The sequence below is a fragment of the Mobula hypostoma genome, chromosome 16, assembly GCF_963921235.1.
Source record: "Mobula hypostoma chromosome 16, sMobHyp1.1, whole genome shotgun sequence".
Classification (NCBI taxonomy): Eukaryota; Metazoa; Chordata; class Chondrichthyes; order Myliobatiformes; family Myliobatidae; genus Mobula; species Mobula hypostoma.
The window spans coordinates 28496529-28523755 of NC_086112.1; the positions used below are offsets into that span (position 1 = coordinate 28496529).

At 40.3% G+C, this 27227-nt stretch overlaps 1 protein-coding gene across 1 annotated transcript in view; it reads left to right on the top strand.

Annotated features, from left to right (window-relative positions):
• The first annotated feature begins 1743 nt into the window (after positions 1–1743).
• LOC134357306 (tumor necrosis factor alpha-induced protein 8-like) overlaps positions 1744–27227 on the top strand; it is a 90253-nt gene continuing 64769 nt past the window's right edge. Inside the window, exon 1 of the mRNA XM_063068702.1 lies at positions 1744–1894. The gene's annotated coding sequence lies outside the window, so the exon portion shown is untranslated. The remainder of the gene's footprint in view (positions 1895–27227) is intronic.

Sequence of the window (27227 nt, forward strand, 5' to 3'; positions counted from 1 at the left end):
CCCAATTCACCTTCGGCTCAGTGAAGCAAAATATCCAGAACAGTATCAGGAAGGCAGAACTGATTGTGGAACAACCTTGGAGAAACAGCCGAGTATAGGATGCTACGAGTCAGTGGTTGAAATTACTGAACAGTCAATAACCAAAATCATGACATTTGGCAATAATGTATCCCAGTAAAGAGGAAAGATTCTAAGGAAGGATAATTCAAAACAAAAGAAACTAGACTAAAGAAGGTTGTGCAGCAAACGTGGGCATCCATATGTTTTTGCGGATGAAAGAAAATACTCTACATTCACATCAAAGCGTAGGTTATGCGATCGCCTCCAGTACTCTGAGAAGATATGCAAATCAAATAAACATTATATCAGGAGGAAATAATGGTGCTGGAGTGAAAAGATTAATGTGGAAGAATCAAATTTAGAAGGTGCATGACATGAAAGATGACATAATCTTTAGAGCACACTAGATAAAGGAATAATCTCAATGGAGTTGCTGGATGTGGCAGTTATCCCAAACATAAAGTCCACACTACAAAACAGATGAGATAAAGATAAATAAGCCCACAGCCATAAATCCTAAACTATAACTGGATATCGGATTACAGTTCTCCTATATCAAAATATCTTATTTAAAAACCTGGAAGAAAGGGGATATCAAAGAGAAAGTATCTTTAAACTAAGTAATTCTAATTGTGGGTGAAGGAAGTAAATTGTATAACTGTTCTCAAACCAGAGGAGCATGAGACAAATTTGTATTCAATTAAGTAAAAAGAAATAAAGCCCTCCAAAACAAACAATTCAAAGATTAAAATGAAACAACAATATGTTTGCATATGTAATGTTATGAACAGTAGTAGGAGGAAGTCAACGGGTTAGGCATTACCTATGGAGGGAAACGTATAGCGGTATTTAGAGTCGAGTCGAGATGATGGAGCATCTGAAGTCTCTGGGAATGATTGTCGCTTTGTGTCTTATGACCGACTGCTCTCTAGGAGGCAGTGATGTGCTTGGAAAGCAACAGACAGTTTGGAAATATACCTTGAACGCAAGTGGCTTTGATTCTAAGGTAGCTTTGTTCCGCGCGGAATCAGACAGGTGAAATTCCCGGCATTATTACTGTATAGATAAATGCTAGCAAAACAGAATCCAGTTATCGGGTTCCACGTGGAGTGCGGCGCTGACAGATGCGCCAGTGATTCCACAGATTTATTCACCTGAGAGCAGCTGCTCTCTGAGGATTCCCTTCGGATTGTTAGCTACAGCCTGCGCGGCTGGTTCCAGTTCCCGAAGCGGTCATAAAGCGAAACATAAAGGCAGGTGCTAGCACTCCTAAATAAAAGCAAGAATTGCTGAAAATATTCAGGCCAGGCAGCATTTGTAAAAAGAAGAATTGAAAGATTCTGGTGACAGATCAAGGGTGTAAACTCTTTTTCTCCCTCCTCAGACGCTGTCTCACCGGCATTCTGTTTTCAGTCCGAAAAGAGTACTTGTTTAAACTGAATTATTACGTACATAGATCTTTCAACCTCTTCTATGATTTAGTATTTATCAGGTATTTGTACTTAGCATTTCTCGGTAATGCAAGTAGAAAGGGTGAGTTTTAAGTTTGTACGTCCACAAATTTGGGAGATTGACTGAAATGCTAATCAGACCTGAACGAACACCGAGCTCCAATTGGCTAAAGGGAGTCCCGCCTCGGCCACGTCATTGGATAAGCGCTGCGTTGCTTTACTTTTGCCAGCGGGTGAATAGTCGATTAGGTTGTCACTCATCGGCGCCGTTGAATTTCCGCTGTCAAAACTTTCGAATGTCAGGAGGTGTTTCAGGTATTATTTTGCTGGCGTTCTGTAAATGGATGTTGGCACCGGGCCTCTGGTTGTCGGAGCTGTGCCAGGTAAGTGAGCCTGTGTGTCTGACACTCGGTCGGGTTTGAAGTTGGTCCGTGTTGCGGGTCCGGGTCCGGGTCCGGGCTGCAGGCTCGCGCCCGAGCGCGAACAGCCCCAACACAGCAGCCCAGCAAACACACGCGAACTTCACACTACGGCACTTGAACTGTTCCTGTGTTACTCCCACCCCTCTGTTCATGTGATGCAGACTACCCAGCTCGTTTCTGGAGAAACATACACGCACTGTGAAATTAAAATGCAGCCAGCCAGGCGGGAAAGTGGGGGGTTGCCTTGCAGATTTATTCTAGAACGGCTGCAGTTGTGGAGACCTTGAAATCAGGGGTCTCGGGCACTCGCGAGTCGATGGGGCCTCAGGGAACGGGGGCCAGGTCTAGGGGGTCGATCTCGCAACTGAAGTAAGAACAGTTCAAAATCAGTCACGCTTTATTTACAATCCGAAGCCGACTTACCCTGCCCCTCCAAAAATACTGACAACGTTTCAGGATAGTATCTGCTCGCTTGGCATACCTGAAATGTTTCTTTTAAAGTTTAAAGCTGCAGCATTGGCATTGGCCATCGCAGTCAAGCTACCCGTAGTTATAAAGTAAATCCGTGACTTTATTTTACCAGTTGCTGCCTCCTGAACTTAATAGTCGTTCCCAAATATTTGACGAGGAATAGGAGATCATCCAATTTCAGAAATTCAAGTAGGGGAGCATGAATATGCTGCTATTTTAATTTGTGAGCAGAGAAACTTAAAAACTACGTCCCGTGGCCTATGGGATGATATTTATTCACACAGACAGCAAATTATTTATTGTGTACTGTAATCAGATTTAACCCGGTCAGCGGCCGACGGATCCTAAAGTTAGTAATGACAATAAATACAGTAATTTAACTTTGTAAAACAAATCCTGGATTTAACAACAATTTGCCCTTTTTGCTTCGTTTCTTGCTGTAATGCTATCAGACAAAATTAATCGCGGAGCCAGATAAGGTAATGACCAAAGCTGAGGCGAAAACATTTTAAGGAATGACTCAAGGAACAAAGTTGGGCTGAGAAAGGCAGAGCGGTTTAAGAAAGGGATATTAGATCGTGGGACGAAAACTTTTATTACATTGTCATGAAAGACGCCCTGGTTAAAGTAGGTAGAGACTACATCTTGAGGAGTGCAGAAAACTCTCGGGCTGGGGAATTCATTGAAGTAATCGGGGTCAACGCGAACAGCTACTTAAAAATTCGGATGTTATAACTGTAAACACCAGATTCCGCAGATGATGGAAATCTTAAGCAACACTCACAAAATGCTGGAGGAACACAGCAAGTCTGGTAGCATTTATCGAAGGGAATAAACAGTGTACCTTTCCGATGGTGGCTCATCATCGGGACTGGTCAGACACGTAGATGATGTCTGACTGGCTGAGTTCTGCAACACTTCGTGTGTTTTAAAACTCTGTGATTGCCAGATGGGAGTCAGTATGTATTATTAAAGGAAATTTAATAGGACATTTCCTTAAAGTTAAAGGAGATTATATGCCAGTTAGTCTGACCTCAGTCGTTGGAAAGATGTCGGGGTACTTGGAAGCGCATGATTTTAAAAAATGCCGCAGTCAGCATGGTTTCCTCAAGGAAAAATTTTGCCTGACAAATCTGTTGGAATTCTTTTAAGAAATAACAAGCAGACTAGATAGCAGAGAATTGGTGAATGTTATGTACATCAATTTTCATACGGCCTTTGACATGGTGTCACACATGTGGCTGTTTAGCAAGTCAAGAGCCAATAGTGTTACAGGAAATGTACTAGTATGGATAGATCATTGTCTGATTGGAAGGAGGCAAAGAATGAGAATAAACAAAGTATTTTCTGGTTGGCTGCCTGTGACTAGCAGTGTTCTAAAGGAGTCAGTGTTGGGACCAATTCTTTTTGTGTTATATGTCAATGACTTGGAAATGGAATTGATGGCTTTGTTGCAAAGTTTGCAGACAATATGAAGATAGATAGAAGGGCAGGTAGTTTTGCAGAAGTAAAGAGGCTACAGAAGGACTTTGACAGATTCGGAGAACAGGCAAAGAAGTGGCAGGTGGAATACAGTTGGGAAGTATATGGCCCTGCACTTTGGTAGAAGAAATAAAAACATATACTACTTTCTATATGGAGGGAAAATTCAAAAATCTGAGGTGCGAAGTGCAAAGGGACTTGGGAGTAAGCCTTGTGCAGTATTCCCTAAAGGTTAATTTGCTGGTTGAGTTGGTGTTGAGGAAGGCAAATGAGATGTTAGTATTTATTTCAAGAGGACTAGAATATAAAAGCAAAGGTGTAATATTGAGGCTTTATAAAGCACTGGTGAGGCCTCACTTGGAATATTGTGAGCAAGTTTGGACGCCTCATCTAAGAAAGGATGTGTTCAAAGGAGGTTCACGAAAATGATCCTGGGATTAAAAGACTTGTCATATGAAAAGTGTTTGATGTCTCTGGGCCTTGTACTCACTGGAATTCAGAAGAATGAGGGGTGACCTAATTGAAACCTGTTGAATGTTAAAAAGACTGGATAGAGTGGATGTGGAGAGGATAATTCCAATGGTGCAAGAGTCTATGACTGGTGACACAACCTCAGGAAAGAAGGTTGTCCTTTTAGAATGGAGATGAGGAGGAATTTCTTTAGCCAGAGAGTGGTGAATCTGTGGAATTCGTTGCCACAGGTGGCTGTGGAGGCCAAGTCATTTGATATATTTAAGGCAGAGGTTGAGAGATTCTTGATTAGTCAGAGCGTGAAGGGATATGGGGGGAAGGCAGGAGATTGGGGCTGAGAGGGAAAATGGATCAGCCATGATGAAACAGTGGAGCATACATGATGTTGATGGCCTAATTCTACTCCTGTATCTTACAGTCTTATTTCTGAATGAGCACAAAAACAGTAGTTAAGTGAAATAGCTCTGGTTGGAAAGCAATAAGTGGATGACATTAATGGAAATATTAAATGAGTGGCTGGTGAGTAATGCACTGGATTTATCATATAAAACTAACATGGGTGACAGTTGCACAACAGGTCAGCTGAGAAATGGATGGTGTTATGAAAACAAAATTAGAATTCCATGCTGATTGGAGTGGAATGCAATCCTAACCTGCTTCAGGGTCACAATGCAGAACTTCAATTACCTGAGAATGCAGTGAAGTTGATGGTGGAGTATTGAGCTGTGAAGAGGTTAGAATTAATGCTTTCAGGCTTCCCAGTGCTTAATTGGAGGAAAGTTTGTCTTCCAGAAATGGATGTCCAATCATCAGTGTAAAGAGGCAACGACAGAATGGCTAGGTGTTGCCTGAATATATTTTGAGCCTAACATAATAATTCCAGATTATGTCACCGATATGTGTTTGGAAAAAAGTAAAAGAATGGAAACAGGAGTCAACCCCATTCAAAAGATTGTGGCTTAACTTTCACCTCAGCACTTTCCTATAGTAGCCACACATTTCGTAATGATCTAAATATTCATGTTTGTTCAACATGGGAAGTGGAAAATGGGTGCAGATTAGCCATGATAGTGAATAATGGAGCAGGCATGAGAAGGCAAGTGTGCCATTCCTGCCTCTGTTTCTTACATCAGTGTATGTTACCTTGTTCTTATGAAGCACAGATCTCCAGTGGTAAGGTGTTGGGGCAAAGAACGAAGTCATTGTGCACTCTCTCTGCATATGAGTAGTTAAATAAGAGTGTAACAGATGGGAGAGTTAATTAAGATAAATGGTTACTGTAAAACTATCTTATCTGAAAATCCAAAGGGACTGGCTGCATAATATCACAGTCACGTCTGAGATTAAAATAAAGCTAAATTCAAAAGAGAGATATTATTTGTCTTAAATTTGTTTATATCCTTGATGATTCCAGTAGCTCATTCATCCATTTTAATAATGCAAATATGTGGTGAATAACTAAGTATCATGCTCTGTGATATATTTGTTCTTGCATTTGAGATTATTATTTCCAAGTAACATAAAAACTGAAGTATTTCGATTGAATGTTTTAATTGGCAGATCACTTAACCATATTCAAAAGATGTTACATTTTATTAATTATATTAAATGATATTAATTCTGGTGAACTTGTATGTGTTTAATGTACAGATGAATAAAATATTGTGATCAAATGCTGTCTCAGCAACAGGCTTTGTATCCATGAAGTCTATAAAGTGGACACTAAGCAAAATCACTGCCTAGTGTTTCTGGTGTACTAACTTACGAGCAACTGCAACCCTGTCCTAATGTGCACATTGCATCATGTTAATGTGGTGCCTTGCTAATTTACACATCTAGCTGCTACTTATTGAAGTGACCATAACAGGTAGCAGTACATAATGTTTGTTTAGCTGCAGATTAGTCCAGTTTGCCTAATTAAACATGAGTGATTTTTCACAAGAATGTAGTATTTATTAAGCAAAGAAGTGGCATTTCTAATTCACAGTTACAGATCTTGTAAAGATGTGAAAAAAATTGTACTTTAATGTTAAAATGATTTTGAATTCTGTCTTAATTGGATAAAGGTTGTGTGTTTCGTAAACCTGGATGCAAATTTTTACATTTCTATTGAAATGGATATAGTAGTTTAATTTTATTGGATGTCTGTTCCATTAATAAAGCATAGGTAGAAGAAATTTTTAAAAAAAAGCAGATTTTGGAGATCCTGACCTCCAACTTTAGAGACTAAAATTTAAAAAAGTACTGAAGTTAGCTTTATTAGTCACATGTACATCGAAGCACACAGTAAAATGTAACTTTTTACATACAGTAAGGGTCTCAGCCTGAAATGCCGACTGTTTACTCTTTTCCACAGATGCTGCCTGACCTGCTGAGTATTTTATGTGTGTTGCTTTGGATTTGCAGAATCTGTAGATTTTCTCATGTTAGTACAATTTGTTGTTTGCGTCATTAATCAATACAATCTGAGGATGTGCTGGGGGCAGCCCGCAAGTGTCGCCATGCTTCTGGCATCAGCACATCATGCCCACAAGTTACTAAACCCTTACTAACCTGTATGTCTTTTGGAATGTGTGAGGAAACCGAAGCACCCGGAGGAAACCCACTCCTCAACTTGCTTGCTAGACCAATGCGACTTCCTCAAGACTGAGAGTGGAAGGAATTTCTGCTCTCAGGATGTGAGGATTCTTCAATCCTGTGCTTAAGAGAGCTGCCAAGGCTGAATCGTTGAATCTGTTCAAGATTATGTGGGATATTTGACTAGGGGAACTGAGAAATTTGGGAAACTGACAAAAAAAAGTGAAGATAAGGCCAAAGTCAGATTAGCCATGGAATAGTTGAATGAGGGGACTCTCTGGAAGGGATCATATGGCCTCATTCCTTAAGTTCTTTTGGCTTCTGATTATAATCCTACTGTTTTAACTCATCTCTTAATAATATTTTTTTACTTAAGTTGGTGCAATGCTTCCCTTATTAACACCCACACTTTCCTCTCTCCCCCTCCTCCAGAGTCTCCCAGTACTGTCACACTTATCCAAAATTTTGATGACTTTAGTGTTGGCCTGCTTCCATTCTTCTCCTTGCCAGCTTTATATTACATGACTTCCAATTTGTTTGAAACTTAGTTCTACATCTTCTGACTTGTGTTAAGAAATCTACAGCCCCCAGTTAGCTGACCTTCAATAGTTCCTTGTTGCTTCAAGCATAGTAGCAAAGTTGTACAACATGGCCAACTACGCTCTTTCATCCATCAACAAAAATCCTATTTAGCTGCATTATCACTGTATCCTTCTATGCCTTGCCTACTTGAATGTCTGTTTAAATGCTTTTTCAATGGAGTAATTGTATCCAAATCTACCACCTCCTTTGGCAGTGCATTTCAGGCATCAACTACTCAATGCATACCTGTCAGATCCCCATTAGATTTATATCTCTCATCACCTTATTCAAATTATGTCATAACTCTCAGTCTTCTGTTTAATTGTAGTCCCCTTACACACATACAAATCTTGTTGATCCCTCTGTCCAGTCTCTTTGTGCATTGCCCTCACCTTTTATTCCTTTATTGGTGACATATCCTCAAACACCTTGGACCTAGCTGCTAAGATATATTTCACAAAATATTTATTTCTTTTTCTATCTTATAAAATCGTTATAATAATAATATTGTTTTATCACAGGGCAGAAACAGGTCCTTCAGCCCATCCAATCTGTGTCAGAGTCTTTCACTTTCATCTTTCACTTACATCAGTTAATTCCACACAACAGACTGTTGTTCAATCTTATATATTTTCTTATTTATTTTCTTTCTCTCTTGTAATATGCCATTTGCAAAATTTTCTACATCAGAGATAGATAGCTGCAGGTCTAAATTCAGCACAAAAGATACTGGGAGCATTGAGCAGTATCTGTGGAGAGAAGGTGCCAAGTCAGCACAGTACAAAAGCAAGATACTCAGGATACAGAATCTGAAATAAAAATAGGAAATAGTTTTGCAACACACATCAAAGTTGCTGGTGAACGCAGCAGGCCAAGCAGCATCGGTAGGAAGAGGTGCAGTTGACGTTTCAGGCCGAGACCCTTCGTCAGGACTAACTGAAGGAAGAGTGAGTAAGGGACTTGAAAGTGGGAGGGGGAGGGGGAGATCCAAAATGATAGGAGAAGACAGGAGGGCGAGGGATGGAGCCAAGAGCTGGACAGGTGATAGGCAAAAGGGATACGAGAGGATCATGGGACAGGAGGTCCAGGAAGAAAGATGGGTGGGGGGGACCCAGAGGATGGGCAAGGGGTATATTCAGAGGGACAGAGGGAGAAAAAGGAGAGTGAGAGAAAGAATGTGTGCATAAAAATAAGTAACAGATGGGGTACGAGGGGGAGGTGGGGCCTTAGCGGAAGTTAGAGAAGTCGATGTTCATGCCATCAGGTTGGAGGCTACCCAGATGGAATATAAGGTGGTGTTCCTCCAACCTGAGTGTGGCTTCATCTTTACAGTAGAGGAGGCCGTGGATAGACATGTCAGAATGGGAATGGGATGTGGAATTAAAATGTGTGGCCACTGGGAGATCCTGCTTTCTCTGGCGGACAGAGCATAGATGTTCAGCAAAGCGGTCTCCCAGTCTGCGTCGGGTCTCGCCAACATAGAGAAGGCCACATCGGGAGCACCGGACGCAGTACATCACCCCAGTCGACTCACAGGTGAAGTGTTGCCTCACCTGGAAGGACTGTTTGGGGCCCTGAATGGTGGTAAGGGAGGAAGTGTAAGGGCATGTGTAGCACTTGTTCCGCTTACACGGATAAGTACCAGGAGGGAGATCAGTGGGGAGGGAAGTTTTGCAAGTTAGCAGGCAGGATTAGTGGGGAGAACAGACAAGTTCACGTTTCATTTGCGGACCCAAATGCAAGTTGAAGTGGTATTTGTAAAAAGCTCTGTCCCTACACCCACTGCCCTTGACAAAACTACCAAGTTGCACTGCAATGTAATTACATGAATTGAAATATTGATCTGCAGTATTTGGAGCATTTGCCATTATAATGCACAGAGTTTTCTACACCTTGGTTTAGATAAGCAAGTGAAAACTCAAATAATTATTATTGATTGCATTTGCATGTATTCTTTGTGGCAAATTTCAGGAGAAAAAGAGGAATTGAAAAAAGATTAACCAGTGGCATACAATTGCATGTTTTCGCCTAATTCTATACTTCTAAAATCAGGATTCACATTTACCTCCAAAGTAGTCAAATCTGTAGATTGGAAAATATGCACACTGTCATTTGCAGCATTAGTTTCAGAACAAAAGAGCTTCATTCTCTGCTCAGGTTTAAAGTGTACTCATAGGAAGATTACTGAGTCATTTTGTTTTTAGTTACTTTGTTTTGCATGACATAAGAATGATCAACTTCTATCTTAATATTTTATGGGATATAAAATGCTTGGTTTTATATACAGTGCACATACAGACCTTTAGGAAGTCATTCTTGATGGGGTAAAATGTTGTGTCTGCCTTCACCCAAAGGGGTACTTGGAAAGTTACTTCATCTGGAAAAAAAATTAAAGAAACTAGAAATGGAATCATCGAAGGGTTTTTTCCAGTTATCTAATTTTCAAGACAAGACCAGCAGTACTGTAAACAGGAGTACTTGTCTTTATGGTTTTCTTTGTGCTTAAAATTAAAAAAAAGAAATTCTACAAGAAAGGCTTTTTGTTTATTGCAATTAATTATTTTTAAGATATATATAAATATTTTGAGACAATTGCAATAATTAGACTATACAATGAAATTTGAAATATTAATAAGGTCTAATTAACTGTTTATGAAGTGATTGTATTTTGCTAATATTGTTCTAAATCTACACTTCTCTGCTCATGTTCCTTCCTTGCACTGGAATTGCATGACAAGATATTGCACATTCATAATTATGTCTTCATCAATTAAAAAAGATATAAAGAACTTCCATATTTTAATGGAGGATTGGGCTGGTGACAGGAAAGCCGCTTGGGTAGAAGCTAAAAGGCAGGAGTATGGTTGTGCTTTGATTGTTGTACGTGAACATTACACCTTGGGATCTATGAACATTAACAGTAGTAGTAAGATAGAGCTTGTCTAGGCCATTCAGCCCATTGATTCTGCCTTTCTCTTCACTGTTAAATTTTGTTTGTGGGTTAATCTATCAATCTCCCTATCTCTTGGTACCCAATGTATTATTGATCTTACTTTGAAGGTAATGAGGTAATGAATTTCCTCTGAGGTAATGAATTTTAAAGATTCACAGTTCTCTTCATTGTGATATTTTCCTTATTCACTCCTGCTTTAATTGCTTAATTTTGAGACCCTCTTGGTGTTAGATTTTCTGGTCAGACAGAACAGCCTGTCAACACCTGGCCTGTCAGTCTCATAATATTTAAATCTGATCATACCTCATTCTCCTTAAATCAGGTTTCTCTTTCTTATGGGGCAATCCCTTGTCCTCAGTTTTAATCCACTTAATTCTTGTAGCTCTGTCTTCAAAGACCAAAACGGACTGGTAGATACAGCTGCAACCAGATCTTCCTCATCCTTGTGCATTTCCAATATGGCCCATGCTCATATGAACCTCTTTTCTTCTCCTGCAAGTCCTTTGTAAACCATTATTCTACTATCCCTGAATCCAGAAGCTTTGAAATATCAAATTAATCTCAGTATAATATTGAAGAACGAATAGACAGATTATGTATTACGCACTACTTCACCTATTGATTTTTGGTATAACTGGACCACACTGCAATCCTCAATGAATAACATGTTAACCTAATTTTGAAGTGTAAGGAAACAGCACTGCTTTAAGTGGTACAAAGTTACTCCAAAATATGTGACTCTCCAATACTCCTCTTTTGTGATCAATCCCTCCTCTCTATGTAAAACCATAGAGCCCCTCAGGGGTGCTATCAGGCTTCCTGCAGTCTCTGATGAGCAAGTTGCTCATGCATTCAGGAGTTCACCAATGGAATTTGTTTTCAATCTGGCCATAGAACAAACAGATTGGTCCCTCAAAACCTTCTTCCCTATCCATAGACATAGAGTTATATGGCATGGAAACAGATCCTGCAACCCAATGTCCATGCAGATCGAGAGGTCTATTTATGCTAATCCTTTTTGCGTGCATTAGGCTCATACCCCGCCCCCCCCCCAACCTATCCAATTCATTTTCCTGTCCAAATGTCTTAAATATCATAATTGTAGTTGCCTCTATCACCTTTTCTGTTAGCTCATTTCGGATACTCACCACCCGCTGTGTGGAAAAACTCAACCCTCAATTCCAATTTAAATCTTTCCCCTCTCACATTTAACCAATGGCCTCTACCTTTATTCTCCCCTACCATGGAAAAAATGACAGTGACTATTATCCTATCAGTTAGACTGTGGACAAACTAAAATCTTAATTCCAATAACCTGTCTTATTTAGTCACCTTCATTACCTTTTACTGCAAAAAAAATAGTATCAGTTTTGAAATTTCTCACAGAATTAGCCCGGATACCCTTTTGGGAGGAGTGCTCCAGATTTCCACTTCCATTTCTGAGACAGTATGTTCCTGTGCTTGTTCCTGAAGTGCCTATGCACAGAAGAGAAAGTTATTTTTACTAAAGACCTTATCAAGTTCTTTAATCATTAGGAATGAAGGGCAAGATGTTGGCAGCCAAACTTCTCTGGCTCTTTAATTGAAACATGGCCTGGGTAGCCCCAGCTCATCCATGCCACCTCTTGTGATTGATAATTAAGCATGCTGGAGTTTCAGTGAAACAGGCCTGAAATTTATTTTGCGAAATAAATCTCCAGACTGATCGTGGTTTTCTGAAAACTGACATGAAAAGGTCAGATTGAGGGGAGACATCAGAGCCCTGGTGCATAGTGAGAAATTATACATGCTGCTGCTTTGCTAAATTCAGGTTAGTCCTAAAACATACATTTGGACAGATCATTCCAGAGTGAATTGGAAATGTAAAGAGCGACTGACATTCATTGAATATGTCAACAAGAACAGGAGAATCCAATAAATAAGGTTACAAATGCTGAAAGAAGAAAAGGTAAGCAATTGATTTAACTCTTTCTTACCTTTCAAAAATCAGGTTCTCCTTATGGAATAACCAACATTTTTATAAAACTTCATTTTAGAAGCCAGAGTTTGAGCCTTTTATGATTGCTTCTGCTATAATCACAACTAGAATCAAATAATGAGAATAAAGTGGAGAGCTTTAAGGCCATCTCGATCGGAGATAGGGACTGGGCATCCATGGTGAAAATGAGGGGGTCAGGGAATTGAAAGGTGGTGAGGAGGTTGAGAGCATTAGAAGTGTTGCAGATGTAGGTGGAAAGGTGGGCTGTAGAATGGAGTTGAGGTATGAGGACAGGTTTATTGGGGCAGGAGCAGGCAGAGACAGTAGGCCTTATCAGGTTTGTGGATCTTGGGTAGGAGGTAGAAGGGAGTAGTGTGGATTAAGGGAACTGTGAGTTTGAAGGCAGTAGTTGGGAGTTGATGAGGTTAGTGATGATGTTGGAGACAGTTTTCTGATGGTCTGAAGCAGGATCCTCTTCAAAGGGTTTCTGCCTGGCTTCAGCAAGGTAGTGGTCAGTCTGCCTTTGTCTGAGAGTTGCTGCTTGGCCATATTTACTTAAGTAAACAACATTTAATTGTTTGATTAGTACTAGTATGACATAGAGATGTAGTTTAATTTTTTTACAATGAGTCTATAAGAGCCTGAAGGATAGATGATCAAAATCATATGTCTTTATACAAACAATTGGTTACTTTTTCTGCTTGACTTCAGTCTTTGCTATCTGATTGATTGTAATATTTTCATGCATCCAATAGAGCTAGCAGTTTTTGTTTCAATTTATCCTTGCAATGTTCTGCCCAAAATACCTAGGTTTTATTAATATGCTAATTTTTATTAATAGCTCAGTGTTTATTCTTTGGTTATACAAAAGCAAATTCTGATTCAACCTTTGCATTTGGATGGTTTTGAGCAACAAGAATTACAGTTTTTTTTAATTCCCTCCCTTTTCTGAAGTTAATGTTAGAGTCATTAAGGTTAATTGTCGGACTTCGGCCATTAGTAGCTAACTCATGAGACTTGGGGCAAAAGAATTGGTCCTCTTTCACTCATGTTTTTCTTCTATCATTTTATTCAATTATTTAGTCAATCATGACTGATCCATAGATCAATTTTGTTTGCCCACTTTAGATCTATGTTTCTTGACGGCCTTACCAGATAGACACTTGTTTTGTTCTTTACCATGAAAACAACAAAGGCACAGAAATCATGGGATTTTTAAGGGGAACCCAGTTGGGGTTTTCACTAACTACTTTATCAAAAATGCTTCCTGATTTTACTTCTGAATGATTTAGAGATCAATTTGAAAATGTCCCTCATTATTTGACTATTACTTCCTGAACAAACAAATTCTACATAAATAAATGCCCTCAAAATTCCTTGGACATTTCCATAAGGTTTGCTATCATAGAAAATTGATTTGACACCAGAACTGCAAGAACCATTTAAAGAAAATAAAATGCACTTTTGCTGGCATAGCTGACCAAAATAATTGGTTTAGTATTGCATTGCACTCTGGTTTCTCAGAAGAGTGCATTTGTGTAGTTTCAGCTTTTAACATTTCCTGTACGTTACTTCCTTTTTCATATATATTATATGTCAGTTGTGTCTTAAAACAACTTTGAAAGTAGATTTTAACAGAAATTCACTTCCTTTTTCCTGCTATTACCAGCATGTTCCCTTCAAGATCCAATAAGCCTTGAAGTACATTAACCCATTATTTTAAACTACAGTACTTTTGATTGGAAATAGGACCAGTAATATTAAGAACTCTTTGGTGCTGTTTTCAAATCTGTGACCAACAAATATTTGTTTGTCCACCAGCTAGCTTTAGTATTTGTGGGCTTCTCTGGACCCCTTGCTTTGCAATTGGCATCTGTGTGATAAGCAGAGCTTCTGCAGTGGTTGCAAGTGTGAAACCACAGGGGTTGCTGCATTCATACTTAACTCAAAGCTAAACAGGCAGTCAGAAAGGAAATGGGGTGGTGCAAAATGGTTTTATGAACCATCGTTTCACATTAATCAAAGTTATTTTGTTAGTGTTGCTCAAATGTATTTCAAACTAAAATTACTTTTCTTCATTTATCTATCTATTTTCCCCAGCCATTTTCTTGCATTTTCTGATTGACATTTAATCCTGTTTAAACATACATGCTAAATTGTGGCTCTGTAAACTGATCTTCAATATTTGCTACCCTCAATCTCATGTTGTGGCTAGTGACATGTAACATTTTAAAGCAAAGACAACTGAGATATATTTCTGTTTCTGTTGTATGTGTTACTTGGTGTTGAGTGATGTAAAAGATTTAAGTTTTACATAGTCAAAAATTAATTAATAAAATTGAACTACACGTTAAGATTCTTCATTTGAACCTGACTTACATTGTTAACTGCATCTTGTATTAAATTTATAAATGACATGCTATGCACAATCTGCAATACATTTACAGAACAGCTGTTAATAGTATTTTTTTTCAGGTTGAAGAAAAGTAAGTTGAGTATCATTCTCTTGCTAATATAATAATAGTTCTCATTTTAAATACTGTTACTCTGCCCAATAGTGCAGAACTATCGTCTAAGATAATCTTTCAATTGCTCCTTCACATTGCTGCCTTAAGAACTAGTTTGTCTTCCCACATCTTCAATTAACACGAACTCAAAGCCACATCAAATGAACTCTGAAGTAACAGTAAAACTTCAGCTATCTTCATTTCACCATCATAAACTGGATCTGTCCACCTTCCTTTTTTTCTGTCAATCAGATGTGATGCTGATGAATATTTGAATCCCACAACAACAAGGACACCTTCAAAATTGTGTTGGCAAAACTGAATGAGAAGAGGAGAGGTGAAGTTCAGTTGTCACATTTGATTATTGTTGAGAAAAGTAGAAAAGTCTGGAACTCACTTTCTGAAAAGTGCTATTGTACCTACTCAGCTCACTGCCATTGAGAAATCTGACCTTGTGTAGGAAAGGGAAGGTGTGTTGAAACAAACACATTGCAAAATGTTGGATGCATTTCATAAGCAACCGTATTGCTTAAATTTTTTTGGAACATAGCTATTGAATGTGATAGTGAAAATATATGACCTATACTGTGGACAATAAAATGACAGATCATTCCCAACAATGCCATCCTCCCTCCCCTCTTGTCCCTCAGTTCTTTTTGAAATGTAGCTCTACTGGTTTAACCAGCAGATATTGCCCATCCTAGTTGTCCATGAGATGGTGGTGGTGAGTTACTTTGTTAAGGTAGTCCTACAGTGTTTGGAACTAGCAATGAAGAAGGAACAAGTAGATAAATCCAAGTCAAAGTGGAGTGTGACCTGAAGGTGAACTATGTGCTTACTGTTTACAGTCATTATTTTTCGTCTTGGGGTGCTGGTCAAGGGGGTTGCTTTGTCCTGGATGTTACTGAGCTTCTTGAGTGTGCTGCTGGACTTTTGCTCATCCAGGCAAGAGAGAAATATCCCATCCCATTTCTGACTTGTGTCTCGTAGATGATCAAGAGAGTTTTGGGGCATCCAAACACCCAACCTGTTGTAGTCACAGAATTTATGTAGCTGGTCCACTAGAATCTTGATTTTTTGTTTTGGTCATTGCTGACTCCCTGTGTACCCCTTCCCCTGGAATATTGATGGTGGAAAACTGGGTAATAGTGATGCCATTGAATGTCAAGGTGGTTAGCTGTTGAAAATCAAACTTCAAATGCTAGTTATCTGAAATAAAACAGAAAATATTGCAAACACTCGATAGGTCAGCTAGCATCTGGGAAAGGGAAAACAGAGTCACTTATCAGCACTCTGTAAGGGGATTTCTGCTTTTCTTTATTCTTAATGTGTGTTTCGACTTTCAGAAGGTCGTCAGTAAGTCACTACACAGGAGGTTATAGAACAAAGTTAGTGCACATTGTTGTGTGGTTAATATATTGGCTAATATCAGAGGACGGAGAGTAGAATTTCCATTTGGAAAACAATGACCAGAGATACTACAAGGATTGTTACTTGGTCCTCTGGAAAATCACTGATCTGTATAAGGGGATCATGTCCAGTGATACCATGTAAAACCAGAATAGCCGAGTTCTTCTAGCATTTCTGCATTTGTTTTGAATATAAACATGTTTGTTGATGACACAGATTTCACTTCTCATTTTCCTTTGACATAGAAGGATGCATTTCAGCTCATTGAGTTCATGACAGAATTCCCTTCAGTCCCATTCCCCAAGATATCGTTCCTAATCTGTTCTTTCTCCCAGGCTCATCAAGTACCCCTGATATCCCCTGGCAACAGCACACACTATTGGAAATGCACTGCTCCCAATTAACCTACCAGCACATTTTGAGGATGTGAGGCAAAAACAGAACTTTCTGGGAGAACGTGTGAAGTCACGCAGAGAATGTGCAGACACCACACCAATAGCACGCAAGGACCCAGTCAAACTCAGGTCATCAGAGCTGTAAAATGACAGTACTACTCAGAATCAGAACCATGTTATTTTCACTGTCGTGAAATCTATTGTTTAGTGGCAGCAGTACAGTGCAAAGCATAAAAATTAATTAAAATTGCAATAAAATATGCAAATACACAGGGCAAAAGAGGTAATGTTCCTGGATTGTTCGGAAACCTGATGGCAGAGGGGAAGGAGCTGTTCCTGAAAGGGTTCCTGTACCTCCTCCATGATGGTAATAATGAGAAGTACCAGGTGGTGAAGGTCCTTAATGATGGATGCAGCTTTCTTGAACCACCGTCTTTTGAAGGTGTTCTCAATTGTGGGGAGGCCTGTGCCCAGGATGGAGTTGTGTCTACAACGCAGGGTGGCAATGTAGACTGCGAGGGGGATATAGAGGTGTTTCAGGGGAACATGGAAACCCTTAACAAATGAGCAGGGACATGGCAGATAGAAGATAATATGGCAAATGTGAGATTTTAAAAAAACTAAAAAGAAGTATTTACTAAACAACAGAGGATGAAAGATATTGATGTTCAGATAGATATGGATTTTCTTTTTAACAAATTGCAGAGAATTAATGTGCAGATTCAGCAAAAATTAGGAAAACAAAAAGTACAATGATCTTTTTGTTGCAAGAGCCACATTAGGTATGTATCCTTCTTTGCCTTTTCAAGTGCTTGTCCAAATATCCTTTAAACATTGTGATTGTGCCTGACTCCGCTATCTCCTCTGACAGTGAGGTCTAGATGCTCTGTGTAAAACAAAAACTTGCCCTTCAGACACCTTTTAAAGCTCCTTCCTCTCTCATTAAACCAATGTGCTCTTGTTTTTGATATACCTGTCAGAGGAACAATATCCAATCTGCCCATAATTTTTCACAGTATGCCTCTATCAACTCTCCCCTGATTTCCCTGTCACACCAGAAAAATCAAGTTCATCTATCCAGTCTCACCGCATAACTAATATATTCCACTCCAGATAACATGGTGGTGAATATCCTCTGCGCTCTCCCGGCACAATCATATCCATCCTATCATGTGCCACCAGAACTGCACACAATACTAACATGCTGTTTTTTCCACATTTTGTAAAATTGCAACATAACATCCCCAATTGTATATGCTAGACCCTAATAAATGAAGTCAAGCATGCCAGATGCTTTCTTCATCACCCTATCTACCCATATTTCCATATTCAGTGAACTATGGATTAGAATCCTAACATCCTTCTGTTCATCAACATTATTTATTGCCCGACCATTTGTTGCATATGTCTTGTCCCATTTGACTTCCCAAACTACATCAGCTCACACCTGCTGGGAAATAAATTCCATCTGCAAACACTCCAGCCAATGTCCAGTCTCAAATTAAAAATAAAAGAAATATTTAAACTGCTGTCCTTTCTGAGATGTTTAAAACATTTTGTCTAATTTACTAGTTCAATACAAAGAACATTGTTATTGTGACCTTTTCATATCAATGAAGTCAATTTCACATTTGCAAGTTAAGCTTCCCAGATGTTCGTTAAAATTATGCAATTTATCGTTCATCTTTCTGATGGGGCAATTTCTGTCTCCTGGGAGTTAAAGTAATTGCAAGCATGTGGTAAGAGATTTTCTGTTAATTGTTCCACTGCTTGGAGATGAGAGAATTCCATGGACCTTTACTGCAATTCATTGGGTGTTTGATTCATATAGTTAAATATCACTGTACCAATAGAAAATAAAAACAATGTCCTTCATGTACACCCTTAATAGATGAGGAAATTTGAAGACCCGTCAGAAATAAAGCAGTGACTTTTATGGGTAAAATTTCAAGTGTAGCAGTCCTACTTTGTGCTTAATGAGAGTAGCTCAGGATAGGAGTTCATTTCATGTCTATATCATTAATACACTGTCAGCAAACTACTCACACATTTTGAGCATTGTGGCAGTCTGTCCAGTATTTTAAAAAGGAGTTGCTTGAGGTAAGATGTACATTTAAGGCATAAATGGGTAAACTTAAAACCAAGGAAGGCTTAAAGCTATGTTAAAGTTCATAAAAGGCAGAATAATATGAGATTGTTCCTGCAATAATCTAGCCCAAGCATAACACTTCTGTTGATGAACATTGAAAATAACTGCAGTTATCAGAAGTCTAAAATAAAAACAAAATGCTGGAAGTGTCAGCAAGTCAGGCATTATCTGTAGAAAGAGAAACAGGAATAATACTTCAGGTTGAAAACCTGCCCTGATATATTAATTCTTCATCTTTCCACAGAATCTCATTATTTACAGCAGCTTCTGTTTTTAACCACCCTTTGGTTATTCTTCCTCTGTTACCTTGCTACTTTGCCTCAGTTGGTTGGAAAATCTGCGTCTAGTAAATTGGTTTCCTATTGTAACATGTACCGAGGTCCAGTGAGAAACTTGCATACATCCGTAATTTGCAATATTTCCATAAACATCCATTCAGAACAATTCATTACTATAGAACATTGAGGTAAAACAATAAGAGTGCAGAATAAAGGATTACAGTACCCGCTCTGCACATTCTTTGTACTGTAACACTTGACTCTGCACTCTGTATTGTATTAACTTGTTTGATTTCAATGTACTACATCATGAATTGATCTGTATAGACGGAAGTTGCTTAGAATGGAAATTAACATGGCTTAATTGAAAATAGCCATTATCAGTGAATTTAATCATTCACAAATAGAAACAACATATAGCCAGATACATTTTTTATTAAGTACAGAAATTTATTTTACAATGTATTGGGAAAATTCAGGAATTTGTGGTAAAAACCTAAAACAAGCGAAAAGATCCTTGCACAATTTAATGGGGAACTAACAACATCAAGGCCTGTCAGAGAAATTGTTCAACACATGTGAGGCAACTTTATTTTTTAGAATATGCTAATAGCTTTACTAAAAGTTATTGTAAGGTCAATCAATAAATGGAAAAAAAAGAGTTTATTTTAAAACTAGCTCTCTGTGGTACTGGAAAAGACAGAATGCTTCTACCAACTCCTCGATGTTACTGGAGATCACTCTATCAATAATTAGACATGTGAGATTGTTAATTTTCACAGGAAAAATAGGATTATTACTGAAATAAGACCATAAGACTTAGTAGCAGAATTAGGCTATTTGACCCATCAAATCTGCTCTGCCATTTCATCATGGCTAATCCATTTCCCACTCAACCGCAGTCTCCTGCCTTCTTCCCGTAACCTTTCACGCTCTGACTAATCAAGAACCTATCAACCTCCACCTTAAATACACCTAATGACCTGGCCTCTACAGCCACCTATGGTAATGAATTCCACAGATTTACCACCCTCTGACTAAAGAAATTCCTCCTTATCCACATTCTAAATAGATGTCCCTCTATTCTGAGGCTGCACTGTCTGGTTCTAGACTCCTCCACCATAAAATACATAGTCTCCAGACCCACTCTATGTAGGCCTATCAGTGGTCAGGTCACTCTGCTGAGTGCTACATGGTACCAGTACTACCTGTCGCGTGGTCGGGTGGTTGGCGACTAAACCGGCTCCCCCACCAGGCTTGCCTGGTGAGGAGGGTGGCTAGACATGCTGCAGGACGAAAAACAAGACCTGTCAAAGGGCGAATGAACCCTCTCTTAGGGTCAACGGCCATCTAGCAAACACGTGCCGTGAAGCATGGAAAGGGCATCCCTTGCATTGAAGCTTGGTCTGGCCATTCACTGCAACAGAACTTCCCCCAGCTGTCTTGGACCCCACCATGCCGCTGGATCCAGGAGGGGTTGTCGAGAGGGTGGGTCTGGACCTGTGCCACCCCCTACTCACCCAAAATCCACTCACGCACACGCTGATCCTTTCTGAGGAGTGGAGTACCACCCCACTAACTGACTGAAAGGAACCATCATCATCCTATGGGATGGATAGCCAGAAAGAGAGAGGTGTAGACCTTTCAACATTTGATAGGTTTCAATGAGATTCCCACCCTCCCCATTCTTCTTCATTCCAGTGAGTACAGGCACAGAGCCATCAATCGCTCTTCATATGATAAGCCTTTCATTCCTGGAATCATTCTCGTGAACCTCTTCTGAACCCTCTTCAATATCTTCACATTCTTTCTTAAAGAAGGGACCCACAACTGCCTACAATACTGAATTGCAGTTGGAACCAGAGCTAGGTATGGGGGCAGGGTGAGCTTCTGGGTAAACTGTGTGATTAATGGGAGAATGGACCCAGGAGGGGAAGAGGATAGAGATGGGGGTTGGAGGCTAATTTGAGGGAAAGGGGTCAAAATAGGAGGATCGGTGCAGGTTTGGAAAGATAGAGAAGGAAGAGAAGAGCAAAAAACCCCTCGAAGTGAAGGGTTGTCTAAAATTAGAAAACTCAATATTCATGCCATTGAATTGTAGACTACCTAGGAGGAATATGAGGTACTGTTTCTTTACTTTGTGTTGGGCCTTCCTATGGCAGTGGAGAGTAGACCAACCAATGTGGAAATGGGAAGGGGAATCAAAGTGGCACGCTTCTGGGAGTGTGGGATGGTCACTGAAGATTGAGTGTAGGTGCTGTGTGAAGCAGTCACCCAGTCTGCGCTAGGTCTTGTTGATGTGGAGAAAGCTACATCAGGAGCACCAAATGCAATAGACAAGTAACGAAGTATTGCAGGACAGAATAAGTTCAAAGGGCCATGTAGTTTATTCTTGCTCCTCATTTTTATGTAATCCCAGGAGATCATAGGTTAAAAAAGATAACGGGAATGGAGCGAAGCCAGAGACGATCTCACTCCATGAGCGCTCCCTGCAGAATCCAATTCTTTGAAATCATGTCTTATATTTAATTCCAATTAAACCATACACTACATTAAAAATTGGACCACAAATGCTAGTGTATCGGGAAACAATGCTTTCTGAGTACTAATTACAATACTTGAAGTTCCCAGGGCAATGATTGTTGTTATATTGACAAGCACATCAGCCAATTTTCACAAAGCAAAATCACTAAAACTCCAAATCAAAGATATGTTTTGGAGTACTCTCCATAAACCTCTTCCTCCCACTTTTAAGATGCTTCAGAAAAGACAGTCTTTCATATGCATCTTCTATTATCTTCTCAGATTTTTAGCTGAATGCTCAAATGTTTCAATGCCCTATAGTGTTAGGAAGTGGAGGAATAGGGGAGCATACTCTCATGATGCAATTCATTAAAATAAAATGTTAGAAGTGGAACATTTACCTGTGGCTATTCAGTTTAGACCACAAGACATAGGATCAGAATTAGGCCATTTGGCCAATTTGTGTCTTGTCTGCCATTCAATCATGGCTGATCCTTTTTTTTCTCCTCCTCAGCCCTACTCCCCAGCCTTCACCCTGTAACCTTTGATGCCATGTCCAATCATGACCCTATCAATCTCTGCCTTAAATGCACCCAGTGACCTGGCCTCCACAGCTGCCTATGGTGACAAATTTACCACCATCTGGCAAATGAAATCTTTCCGCATCTCTGTTTTAAATGGATGCCCCTCTATCCTGAGGCTGTGCCCTCTTCTCCTAGGCTCCCCTACCATGGGAAATAACTTTTCCACATCTACTCTGTCTAGACCTTTCAACAATCAGAAGGGTTTGATGAGATCCCTCTCATTCTTCTAAATTCCATCAAGTACTGACCCAGAGCCATCAAACGTTCCTTGTATGATAACTCCTTCATTCCCAGAATCATTCTGGTGAACCTCCTTTGAACTCTCTTCAATGCCTGAACATCTTTTCTTAGATGAGCCCAAAACTGCTCACAATACTCAAGGTGATGCCACCCCAGTGCTTTATAAAGCTTCAGCATCACATCCCTACTCTCGTATTCTAAACCTCTTGAATTGAATGCGAATACTGCATTTGCCTTCCTCACCGCCCACTCAACTTGCAATGTACCTTTAGGGTGTCTACACAAGGACTCCTAGGTCCCTTTGCATCTCAGATTTTTGGATTTTCTCCCCATTTAGAAAATAGTCTGCACATTTATTTCTACTGCTAAAGTGCATTTTCCAACATTGTATTCCATTTGCCACTTTCTTGCGCATTCTCCTAATCTAAGCCCTTCTGCAGCTACCTATTTCCTCAACACGACCTGCCCCCTCACCAATCTTTGTATCAATTGCAAACGTGGCAACAATCATCTAAATCATTAATATACAGCATAAAAATAGCATTCCCAATGTCAACCCCTGTGAAAAAGCACCAACCAGAAAAGGATCTTTTCATTCCCACTCACTGCCTTCTAGCAATCAGCTAATGCTGTAACCTTGCCAGTAACTTTCCTGTAATACCATGGGCTCTTAACTTGGTAGGCAGCCTCATGTGTGGCACCTTGTGAAAGACCTTCTGAAAATCCACATATACAACATCCACTGTATCCCCTTTATCCATCCCCTCGTAATCTCCTCAAAGAATTCTTACAAGTTTGCTCGGCAAGATTTTCCCTTGGGGAAAATGTGCTGAATTTGTCCTAGCTTGTTCTGTGTCACCAAGTGCTCCATAACCTCTTCCTTCACAATTGACTCCAACCTCCTCCCTAACTGGCTAACTGGTCTATCATTTCCTTTCTGCTGCATCCCTTCTTTCTTAAAGAGTGGAGTGACATTTGTAATTTCTCAGTGCTCCAGAACCATGCCAGAGTCCAATGATTCTTGAAAGATCATTACTAATCCCTCCACAATCTCTACCACTGCCTCTTTCAGAGCCCTAGGGTGCAGTTCATTTTTTCTGGGTGACTTATGTACCCTTAACTCTTTCAGCTTTTTGAGCACCTTCTCCCTTGTAATAGTAACTGCACTCACTTCTCTTCCCTCATGCCCTTCAACATCTGGCATACTGCTAGTGTCTTCCACAGACTGATGCAAAATACTCACTAGTTCATCTGCCATCTCCTTGGCCCCCTTAATGATTTCTCCGGCCTCATTTTCTAGCAGTGCTATATCCACTCTCATCTTTCTTTTATTTTTTACCTACTTGACAAAGCTTTTACTATCCACTTTCATATTGTTTGCTAGCTTATTCTCATATTTCATCTTTTCCCTCCTAATGATTCTTTTAGATATTCTCTGTAGGTTTCTAAAAGCCTCCCAATCCTCTTATCTCCCTACTAATTTTTACTTTGTTGTATGCCCTCTTTTTTACCTTGACTTCCATTGTCAGCCACGGGTGTACTATTTTGCCATTTGAGTATTTATTTGTTTTTGGAATACATCTATCCTGCACCTTCCTCATTTGTTGAGAATCTCATGCCATTGCTACTCTGCCATCAGCTCTTTCCAATTTACTTTGGATCAGAGGGACCTAGGGGTCCGAGTCCATAGGACACTCAAAGCTGCTGCGCAGGTTGATTCTGTGGTTGAGAAGGCATACGGTGTATTGGCCTTCATCAGCCGTGGGATTGAGTTCAAGAGCCAAGAGTTAATGTTACAGCTATATAAGACCCTGGTCAGACCCCACTTGGAGTACTGTGGTTAGTTCTGGTCACCTCACTTCAGGAAGGATGTGGAATCTATAGAAAGGGTGCAGAGGAAATTTACAAGGATGTGCCTGGATTGGGGAGCGTGCCTCATGAGAATAGGTTGAGTGAACTTGGCCTTTTCTCCTTGGAGCGACGGAGGATGAGAGGTGACCTGATAGAGGTGTATAAGATGATGAGAGGCATTGATCGTGTGGATAGTCAGAAGCTTTTTCCCAGGGCTGAAATGGCTAGCACGAGAGGACACAGTTTTAAGGTGCTTGGAAGTAGATACAGAGGAGATGTCAGGGGTAGGTTTTTTATGCAGAGAGTGGTGAGTGCGTGGAATGGGCTGCCAGCGACAGTGGTGGAGGTGGAAACGATAGGGTCTTTTAAGAGACTCCTGGATAGGTACATGGAGCTTAGAAAAATAGGGGGCTATGGGTAACCCGAGATAATTTCTAAAGTAAGAACATGTTTGGCACAGCATTGTGGGCCGAAGGGCCTGTATTGTGCTGTTGGTTTTCTATGTTTCTATCAAATTTCAAGTTGAATTCAATCATACTGTGATCACTGCCATCTAGGGATTCCTTTATCTCCCTAATTGCCTCCAGTTCATTACATAACACCCAATCCAGTATAGTTGATCTCCTAGTAGGCTCAATGATAAACTGCTCTAGAAAGCCATCTCATAGGCATTCAACAAACTCACTCTCTTGAGATCCGTGACCAAACTGATTTTCCCAATTGACCTGCGCATTATAATCTCCCTTGACTATCATAACATTGCCTTTTTGACACACCTCTTCTATTTCCTGTTGTAATCTGTGGTCCACATCCCAGCTACTGTTGGGAGGCCTGTATATAACTGCAGTTTCTTAACTTAACCCATAAGAGTGGGTTGAGTTAACATCTTCAACATCGCGATCCTATGTCACATCTTTCTTTTGACTTAATGCCATTATTTACCAGCAAAGCGGTGCCACCCTCTCTTCCTACCTTCCTATCCCTCTGATAGGACGTGTAACCTTGGACAGTCAGTTCCCAACTACAACCATACTTCAGCCACGATTCAGTGATGGCCACAACATCATACCCGACAATCTGTAATAGTGCAACAAGATCATCCACCTTATTTCTTTAACTCCATGCATTGAGATATAACACTTTGAACACTGTATTTGTTACCTTTTTTGATTCTGCATCCCAAATGCACTGATACCATCTGTGCTCGCCTGAGTCCCTTCACTCCTGTTCCCATCCCCCTGCCAAATTAGTTCAAACCCACCCCAACATCTCTAAAAACCTGCCCATGAGAATATCGGTCCTCTTCGGGTTCAGGTGCAACCTGTTTCTTTTATACAGGTCATACCTCCCCAGAAGAGATCTCAATGATCCAAGAACCTGAAGCCCTGCACCCTATACCAGCTTCTCAGCCTTGTATTTATTTGCCAGATTATCCTGTTTCTACCCTTACTGACACGTGAAACTGGTAGCAATCCAGAAATTACTACCCTGGAGGTCCTGCTTCTCAGCTTTCTGCCTAGCTCACTAAATTATCTCATCAGGACCTCTTTGCTTTTCATTCCTATGTCATTGATACCAATAAGTACCAAGATATCTGGATGCTCTCCCTCCCTCTCCAAAATGCTGTAAACATGATCCAAGACATCCCTGATCCTGGCACCTTCGAAGCAACATACCATTCAGGTGTCCCATTCATGTTCACAGAATCTCCTGTCTGTTCCTCTGTATCACAACTGTTCCCCTCTTGTACCTCTTTCCCTTCTGCACCACAGACCCATGCTCAGTGCCAGTAACCTGGTCTCCGTGGCATTCCCCTGGGAGGTCAATCCCCACAACAGTATACTTATTATTGAGGGGAATGACCACAGGGGTGCTCTGCACTAACTGCTTATTTCAGTTTCTTCTGACAGTCACCCAGCTACTCATCTCCTGCAACTTAGGGGTGCCTGCTTTCCTGTGACTCTGATTGATTATCTCCTCACTCTCCCTTACAAGCCAAAGGCCATCCAGCTGCTGCTCCAGATCCCTAACACGGTCTTCAGGGAGCTGCAGCTGGATGCACTTCACACAGATGTAGTTCCCTGGGAGACTCTGGGTATCCCAGGACTCCAACATCCGGTATGAAGAACACACAATGCCATTTACTACACTAGGTACAGTACAAGAAAACAACAACATGTTTTCATTCGTCATTAGAAAAGCATTCTTTCTGAACTGTTCCTTTTTTTTTGCACGTGTCTGCGTGCGTACGAGTCTCTGCATGTGTGTGCGTCCGTGATGATGTCTTTTTCATGGCTTTTACAAGGCACAGAGAGAGAGAGAGAGAGAGACTGTGTGGGGTACCACTCCTCACACGGACATTTTCGCAGTATTTTTCCCTTTATTTTACGAGGTCAAGTTGCGATCTCGACACTCAACCCGGCACGGATGGAAAGCGCACTGGGAAGCGGACCCGACTGGATTCGAACTTGGGAACCTCCGCTTCCTGGTCCGGCACCGATGTCATTGCGCCACCAGCCAGCCCTGTTTATCTGTTTCTTATTTGTGCTTCTTGCTAACCTTGGCATTTTCTCTGGCTGAGTTGTTTGTGTCTCCACTGCCATTCTGTTCAGTCAGAAGGATAGTTTTGCTTTAAGAATAATTACAGTATTTCCACATGAGGACTAATATGAATGCCCCCATCTTGTTGAGGGACAGATCACTTGGGAACTCTTCTTTCTAATTGGGAGTTCAGCAATTAGATGTTTAAATTATCCATGAAAGGTGTTGATCTATTTATTTTTGAATATATTGTGGAACATGTTCAAGTATGGTAACAATACAATGCTCCAATAATGCTAAGA